Below are 9364 nucleotides of genomic sequence, written 5' to 3'. Positions count from 1 at the left end.
GAGGCAGCGTTATCAGCACCTGACAGAGTTTGAAAGGCGCCTCCCTGTGGGTCTCCATTTGAGCAGCTGGTCGAATAGTGCAACATCCAGATTTGTGAAGCATTCAGACGTGACAGTGGCCTGATGTTGGAACCCGAGGTAGAGATCGGTTACGTCCCAATAATTTGCACTACACTTATCGTAACCATTGCACGCTCATGCCTGACATCCGAGAACAAATAATATTCTGTGTGATCCTGTACCACTGGTCGAAGACTAGCAGTAGCGTACTAGGGAATTACCGTTCGGAGCGGAGGCTGCCATTAACACCACAACACAAAAAAAGCATTCAGTTTTCAGGCCGCAAGTGACCCATCCGACAGCCGTGTCATCCTCAGTTGAGGACGTGGGTAGCAGGGGCGTGTGGTCATCACACTGCTCTCCGGGTTGTTATGATGGTTTCCTTTGACTGGAGCCGCTACTGTTCGGTCGAGGAGCTCCTCAATTGGTATCACGTGGCTGAGTGCACCTCAAAAAATGGCAACAGCGCATGGCGGCCCAGACGGTCACCCATCCAAGTGCCGGCCACGCCCGACAGCGCTTAACTTCGGTGATCTGACGGGAACCGGTGTATCCACTGCGGCAAGGCCATTGCCAACACCACAATACCGTAGGCTTCATTTGGTTTGGTGACGTGACCAGGAAGCGTGGGCTGCTCATGAATGTCATCATATTGTCTTCAGCAACAAATCGCGGTCCTGCGCTATCCCAATGACCATAGGCTAGTACGGCAGTTCTCTTTGGTGAGGTCTCGTTCTTCCAATGTTTTGCACAGGCCCAGCTGTTTAACTATTGGTGATATCTTACAGGACGCTGTTGGTAACGATTGAGGGAGCTCTGGCGGTGCAATGGTACGTCATAGACATCCTACGTCATCATGTGTTACCTCTCACCTCATGGGATTGTGGTGTATTTCTCAGAAGGGCAATGTTCATCAACAATATCATACATCTTTATGAACTGTTAGCGTGAAGGGGGACTCCAATATCCAGCAAGATCCCCAGATCAGATAGAACACGTGTGGGTCCAGCTCTGACGTCAACTCTTTCCTAGTGCAGCTTATCCAGGATATCGAAGACCAGTTGCGAAGTTGTGGGCCACTGACCTACGGAGAGGATACAATGGTTTTATGGCACTCTTCGCAAATGAACCAATGCATGCACCCAGGCCAGAGGTGGTGCTGATAACTGGGCTCATACTGCAAATTATTTATACAGTTGACTCGATTTTGTAAACAGTAAAACAACACATAGGAAACAAAACATACCCTGTCAACCCTTGAAGTTTCGTTTCGCTTCTTCCTCCCCTTCAGGGTGCTTCCCGTTTTTGCCAGACAATGTATTTTTATCTTCATCGCTTTTATAATATTTACGTAGAATAATTTATATGATGAATGATTATTGCTTCGAAAGAAGTCAGATTAAGTTCTTTTGCATTGTGAAAGTTAGTGGTATGTTTCAACATTTAGCTATTACATTTTCACGCATGGTGGAATTTGAGCTAACTAATTGCAGTATCGTTCCCAGAACCGATCGCGGTCCTTTGGTTTGGAGCCGAGTGGCAGGGACAAAGAATCCAGTGAATTTTTTTAAGTACATTATCTGAAAACTACTTTGAGCAGTTAAACAGAAAACCGACTCGTGGCGATAACATATTAGACCTTCTTGGTGACAAACAGACTCGAACTATTTGAAACAGTTAACGCAGAACAGGGAATCAGCGATCATTGGATTCCTTTCATGTTAATTTCTGAAATATGTTGCCATTTACGGCATAAATTCCTCTTCTAAATTTACTGTGGCGTTTCTGACTATCTGGGAGGAGACTGAGTAGTGGAACGTGTTACTTTTGCACATAAACAAGAACGATCTGTCACACTACTACACTTTAAAACACAGTTTATATGTAATTCATGCACACAGTCTCATACGTAACCTACATCCGCTTTCGTTTATATACTGTATATGATAAGATACTGTCATCCCCCTTCCCTTCTGTGTGAGAGGATGAATGAGCAAATGTATTTCTAGTTGCATGCTTGAGGGTAGCAGACAAGCCTGTCTGCTAGAGAACAGTAGGACCAACGTCGGAACAGGTAGCTACGCTTTCTAAAAGCAAAGAGGTTTCTATCGAGTAGTATGGTCCTGTCCGTCCCTTGTCATGTTGGTATAGGAAGCTGCCCCTCTGGCCACTTCCGTTTGTATTTGTGAGCCACCCTCAGGAAGGGACCGGTCAGTCTGTCCGTGGCGAGCGTCTGAAGTGGTAAGATCTCCGGCTAAGCGCGTGTCTGCTAAGTTGCTTTTCGATCTAATTTATTTTAATTATCAAAATTATTGTGGAGATACACGCTTTGTGTAAACCAAGTTGACCACGTGAAGCATGTGGTGTAATCATCAAAGTAGCCCTCAGCTATTCTTTTTGGGAAGATTTCACAGAGAGTTAGTATGAATTTAGTATACCAGTGTGTGGTAATTACACGACGGACAGGATTGTGCTACGAATGTAACTTCTTTGGGTGAAAATTGAATCGGTTGGTTGTGGTTAATTTTCTCTTGCATATGTTTCAACGTTCTTCGTGTGTTATTTTATGAATGCAGTGTTGTACGCAGTCTCCCAATCTTGGCTCCCTATTTGATGTGTTCCGTAAGAGTACAAACTCACATTTTCACAATCCTAAATAAGGCACCAGCTTAGTTATGACTCACGTTTAATATGCTGAAATTTCAATGATCAATGTTAAAATAAATTTCCAAATATAAACTGATTTATTTCTTTTTATTTAAATTCTCTTATATATATATATAACTATTAAAAGATTATGATTAATGTTAGTCTGGTTGGGAATTTGGTAAGCTAGACTGGATACCTGGTGAAACAGTTGCGCAGTAATGCAAGGTTAACTTCCCCAGACAGCTCACAGCTTACAAACCGCTTTTATTGTCTATCAGCACCGCTTACACCACAAAATAAAGCAACAACTTTATACATGGCGACCTCGTTCTGTGATTCCGCTAGACTCTGGAATCTCTGAAACGTTAGATTGCGAGCGTTGTATAATCTTAATTTTTTTCCCTGCAGCGCTCAAACAACTTCTGCGTTGTTCTGAGCAGACTTTCAAAAGATTCACGGCGATGTTGAGCGGCGTTGTGTTGTTTGTCTTGTTTTGTTTTCTATATTTGTGTGTTTTATATGTACTTGTTTTTCTTCTCGCTTGTAAATTGCACTGACCTCGATTGAAGATATAAATTTGTTTTGCGTGTGAAAAAGTGCGTACTAGGTTGGGTTCCTTTCGTGTGACTGTCGTAATTTTTGGGGTATACATATATTCTGATTAGTGTGTTGCGTACCGGGTATAAATTGAACTAATGCAGACACGTAACCAAGCTAAAAGTAGGCGGTCCAATAACGTAAGCATCATGGACCAAGGGGATTATTTGATTTCGAATATTAACGCGTCGGACGGTTCCGAAAATGCATTGGGGAATACTTCAGAGGAAATGCAAAACAGGACGAACGGGCTCACATCACAGCCAGAAATTAATTTTCCTCCAACTAACCAAATTGATTTGGCAGAACTCATGAAAGCCTTATTGCAACAAAATAAAGAAAACGCAGAGAAATCTGAAAAATCGATCTGAGAGCTAGACGATCAAATGACGCAAAAATCTGAAAAATCTTTCCGAGAACAAAAAGAATTTTCTGAAAAATCGATCCGTGAGCTAGGCGAACAAATGATGCAGAAATCTCAAAAATCGATCCGTGAGCTAGGCGAACAAATGACGCAGAAATCTGAAAAATCGATCCGTGTGCTAGGCCAACAAATAGACGAAAAACTAATCCAGCAGACAAAGTCGACAAGTCGACTCAGAGACTGTCCGATGATATCTCACAAAGAATAAACAATCTGGAAAGTGAAATAAAAAGTGATGTTATGAAAGAATTAGGCCGTACATTTGAACAAATCGATGACCGTCTGCAAGCCTTAGAACAGGGCAAGCGGAGTCGCGATGCGGAATCTAAAGAGAGCGAAGAACAGCTACTTAGGAATTTCCAAGTGCTGAGAGAAGAATGCCAAAGAGAACACCAGCAGGTACTCTCGAGGGTCCAAGAGGCGGAAACGCATTGTCCCACGTTCATTAGCAATACAGTAGCGGACAACAGTCAAGCGATTCACGCTCTCGAACAGCAAGTAGAACAATTGAAGCAGACTGGGGTGGAGGACAACAGACAAATACATGATAAGATTGCGGCATTAGCGGACATCGTAGGCACGATGAAGGTGACGGAAAGCGAGAACAATACTACACCGGTAGCGGCCGCAGAGACCGAAGAAGTGCGTTCGCTTCTTAGATTTCAGAAGGGACAGTTCGAAGTGAACAGGCGGCACAAAGCTGTAACAGGCGAATTTCAAGAACGCGTGGTGAATCTGGAAAACTGCATGGCGTGTGATTACGAACTCGCCAATAGCACTAAAAATAGCCGTACGAACAGTGCAGAGAGGGACTCCGGCCATGAGGGAGATTTTGACGACAGGGAAGAATGTATTTTGAGGGGCAGACATGAGAAAAATAGAAACATTCAAGGGCCTCGCTGGGAGGAAATGCGGGGATTTGATTTCAAACATTTCCTTACGGTGAGAAAGTTTGAGATATTTCGAAATTCGCAAAAAGGAATACATCCACGAGCATGGCTCGAACAATTTGAGTTTTGTCTTCACCCCGACTGGGCAAGTTCACATAAGATAGAATATATGTGTGGCTATTTGGAAGGCGAACCGGCGATTCGCATGAGGTCGGCAGCGCGTCACTGCAACTCCACTCGGGAGTTTCGACAAGCCTTTCTGTCCGCCTATTGGTCGGAAGCGGCACAAGATAGGGTCAAACATGGCATAATTATGCTGCCAAATTTGAACCAGTCTGGTTTCGGCTGCCCAGCACGCCTATTCGACCACATGCTGCAGGCAAATCAATTTTTATACGACCCATACGGGCCTGCGGAACTAATTAGGATATGCATCACCAAATTGCCGATGCACTTGCGCCACGTCATTCTTGCGGGACGATGCAAAGAGGACGTGGAAACGTTCAAGACACTTCTCCAAGAATTGGAATACAATACAGGACAATGCCCGCCTAATCAGGCACAAAGTTATTACGGGGCACAGCAGCGCGATCGCAGTCGTGGTCGTAGTACTAATCAACGGCGTGACTTGTCGTCGCGACGCGAACGGAACAATAATCGGGACCGGCCGTATAGAAACTGGGGTAACAGTCGCGAACACAGGTGGAACAACGGAAATGATCGAGGACGTGGACAGGATCGTGAACGCAACAGTTACGGCAACCAGAATCGATACTACGGTGAACACTGTGCAAATAGGACTGTAGGCGGAGCATCTCATGATGTTGAAATTCGGCCGGGTAACCCTAGACATAATCCAGCAAATGGAAATGAACAAAACCGGCAGTGACAAAAGATCAGCGCAGAAGGCGCCCAATCGGAATAAATGAGCGACATGGCAAATGAGTAGAAAGGACAGTGAGAAGTAGAGAGGACGGTGAGGAGAAAGAATTGATTAGTTTAAATTTGTGACGTATGCATTTTGAATACTATGATGGTAAAAATAACGATAAAGATGTTTCTATGTGATTGATTGAAGTGATGTTTTTAAATTTTTTTTCTTTCCTTGTGCAATTAGGATTTAGGTTGGTTCAAATGTGAAGATAAAAGGTTTCTTTGTGAAAGAGTGATATGCTGTTTATGGCGTTTTTTGTGTAAATTGAAAAGAGTCGCTCCTGAGAGAAGCAAGATCGGTGTTGAATTAATGCAAAACTCAGGGGAATATCCGATCTGTGGGTATTATGGGTCTGGCAAACCCAGGTCCCCAGCTGTTAGTAGCCTTGTTTCCGATTTTCTGCTTCAGTGCTTCTATCTATTACTATTCTATATCTGTCAGTATAAATGAGGATCTCTTACTATAGTATGCGTGCTGTATGAATATTTTAAGATAGGAGAACTCTGAGAAAGGAATGAGTAAGTTTGGAATCTTGAAAACAGGATGCGATAATAGGATTGTTCAACCAATATGCGCTAATATGTTAATATTGATGATATATTTTTTTTGTTCTTTATAGCTGAGTGGATTTCGTCAGTATATTGATTCCCTTCAAGGTGAAAGAAGAAGTGTGGCTTGTGTAATTTACGTGGCCCTGAAATAATATTGTGGTAGTCAAATACGAGCAGTTTTCAGCAGATGGAGATTGGAACAGAAATATGGATCCTTTCTGTAGTCTTGATTGATGTTGAGCAAAAGCCTGAAAAATTATTCTGCGTTAATACTTGTCCTAGAAAAGCGACGTTTATGTGTTTTGCTGATGCTGTGAGCATTACAGCTTACTGTTTTCGCTGGTGCGGGATGCACTGCAGCCTATATGATTTGTACTGAGGAAATTTCCCTCTTGAAGGTAGAGGAAGATTAAATAATTTTGATTATGGGACCGAAGGAAAGCTTGGTTTAAGGTAATAAGGATGAAGCAAAACATTTGTCATTTAAACTACAGGAGAATTCGGATCTTTTGTGTCTGTTGTAAGTTCAATGTGTTAAGATGAAACTGTTTTACAGAATAGAGGAGACCACAATTTTGCCATTCATGAGAAATGAATCCAGAATAACCACCACAGGTGAAATAACTGATTTGGAAGCGAAAGGTAAATTAAAGAAGGAACGAAATTGGAGCAAAATGGGTAAGAAAATGTAATATAACCTGTAGGATAAAAAAAATTTTTACCCTTCTCAGAGTCATCTGCGTGATTAATTCTTGTGATAACGTAATTTTAGATGAAATTTTCTTACTGTTTTATGTGTAAACATATGAGTATGATAAATGTATAATTGCGAGTCTCTTATCAGGTGTGTCAACTGGTATAAATGTTTTGGCGTGTAAATAACCATTGTTCTTTTTACTGTGTGTGTTTAAGGAAAGTTTCTCCATATTTATCATGTGACAAGACATATGCCGCGAGTGTCAGGAAGAGGATGAATTAGAACAATGTTGTAGTCGTATAAACACTGTGTTGGAGTAGCATTGAAGTAGCTTGTTGGATTAACTAGTAGTGGATAGAAGTAGAATTTTGAGTAATGCATGTTTATGGGTAGTTAGTTTGTAGAATAGACAACAGGTGTGCATGTGTGTGTGTGTGTGTGTGTGTGTGTGTGTGTGTGTGTGTGTGTGTAAATAACATGTGAACCCTATGCTGTCCTGACCTATACTTGCACAAGGCATAATCCTATTCATTTTAGTGAATTAATAAGTAGCATTTCATTTATTAAAACGTAAGTGAACCACATTAGTGATGTGGATTTAGATATTATATCGTCAGTTCATTTAAATTTAATTTTTATACTGTCAAGCCATTTCACTTTTATTTTTTTTATATTGTCAAGTCATTTAACTTTTATTTTTTATATTGTCGATTCATGTAATTTTTTTATTAAAAAAAATTAAGTCTCACTTTTGTTCTTAAAAATTGTGAAAGACAATACTAAGTGGTATTATGTATGACTTTTGTAATCACATAACTATGATGAACATTTTCTGTGAATGCAGTTGAGAACGTGAAAGCGAACCGGCTAAACTCTTACGAGACAGCGGGAGCAGCCAAACTAGTTGTAAACTGGCGGGTTTCCCAGCAGGACACGCTGTCAACTGGGCAACTTCTGGAGCGCGGTCGACAACAAAAGAAAGGCACGCGGCAAACACTTTCCCTTGCACCTGGAGCTAATGGGCGGCTGCCCCGTGCGACCCTTCCTGGAGGCGATGACCTGAGATGGGCGAGCGGTCCACCACGCGGAAATCCATCTGCTGGCAACGCACCACACGCATGTGACGAGACGGCCGCGGTGAAACAACAGAAGACAGGGGAGAAAGGGGCGTGGAGCCTTTTGACATGTACTGTCCAGAGAAATTGGCAGACTTCAACAACGCCTATCAACATTTCCTGACGGATGCCCACTGTCAAGTGGCAGTAAATCATGGTTCGATGTTCTCTGGTCGCTAAGGGTGGCACAAAGAAGAGCCACTAAGTGTCATCCTTGCCCAGGAATATCAAACCGGCGAGCCAATTGAGGATAACTCAAGAATGTAACAACACAAGGGGCGTGGAGCCTTTTGACACATACTGTCCAGAGAAACTGGCAGACTTCAACGATGCCTATCAACATTTCCTGGCGGATGCCCACTGTCAAGCGACAGTAAATCATAGTTCGATGTTCACTGGTAGCTAAGGGTGGCCCAAAGAAGAGCCATTAAGTGTCATCCTTGCCCAGGAATATCAACCAGGCATGTCAAACGAGGATACCACACGAATTTGACAACACAAAGCATGGAACCAAATCGAGATGTACGTGACACGGGCCACCAAGAGAAACTTTATGAGAGGGCAGAGACAGCAGGATTGCATGCAACAGATGGACAAAAATCCCTACTGACAGCTGCGGCGACGAACCCTCCCCCCCTTATATTGTGCCTCGGGACAGTGGAACTACTGAGTGTGTCAGTGAACAGTGATTATACGGTTCTTAGTTCAATGCATATACGTGTGTTTTTGTCACAGAAACTTTGACTCGTGTGTTTTGCAGGGGTTCGATTTATTGGTGTTTATTAGACTGACTCTTGTATTTTGCAGGTGTTCTATTTATTGTTTCTTTTTTAGATTTTGACTCTTGTATTTTGCAGGTGTTTTATATATTGTTTTTTAGATGTTGACTATTGTACTTTCAGAGCTGTTTTAATGATCAATGTTTGTTCTTGTGTGATGTAGTAGATTTGTGATATTTTGTTTCGTAAATTCATTCCTTGGCATTGCTTCGTTTATCAGTCAGATAGCTACTCATTCTCATCGGACTGTGATCGATTAGCCTTTGCATGAGGCATATTTATAGTGATGAACCCCTTAAGGGTAACAATCACATAATTAATTGTAGTTTCAGTATAATGACACAGTGATCATTGTTTGCTAACTAACTGAAATATAGTAGAGTCATTGAATTAGTGCCACAAACTTATTTTGATTCTACAAATTATTAGTTTTATAAGATGTAGAATTTTTTTTGTGATAACCACTTTGTAAAACATATTCTCTATCTTATCATTTTTTTGCTTTTGCGGATTGTGCATTGTAATGTTCTGCTTTATAATACTGATCTTATGTCATGTTTTTTGTTTTAATTGCTGTGGCACCTTTGCTATTTTCATAAATTTTACTTGTTAATAAACAGTCATAATTTTTCCTGTGATCAGTTGGCTCTTGCAATGAGCAAATACTG

At 41.7% G+C, this 9364-nt stretch overlaps 1 pseudogene; it reads right to left on the bottom strand.

Annotated features, from left to right (window-relative positions):
* Nucleotides 1-517: 517 nt before the first annotated feature.
* LOC126164121 (5S ribosomal RNA) lies at nucleotides 518-635 on the bottom strand (annotated as a pseudogene).
* Nucleotides 636-9364: the final 8729 nt, after the last annotated feature.

Source organism: Schistocerca cancellata, chromosome 2 (assembly GCF_023864275.1).
Source record: "Schistocerca cancellata isolate TAMUIC-IGC-003103 chromosome 2, iqSchCanc2.1, whole genome shotgun sequence".
Classification (NCBI taxonomy): domain Eukaryota; kingdom Metazoa; phylum Arthropoda; class Insecta; order Orthoptera; family Acrididae; genus Schistocerca; species Schistocerca cancellata.
This window is presented reverse-complemented; position numbering and strand designations above follow the sequence as displayed.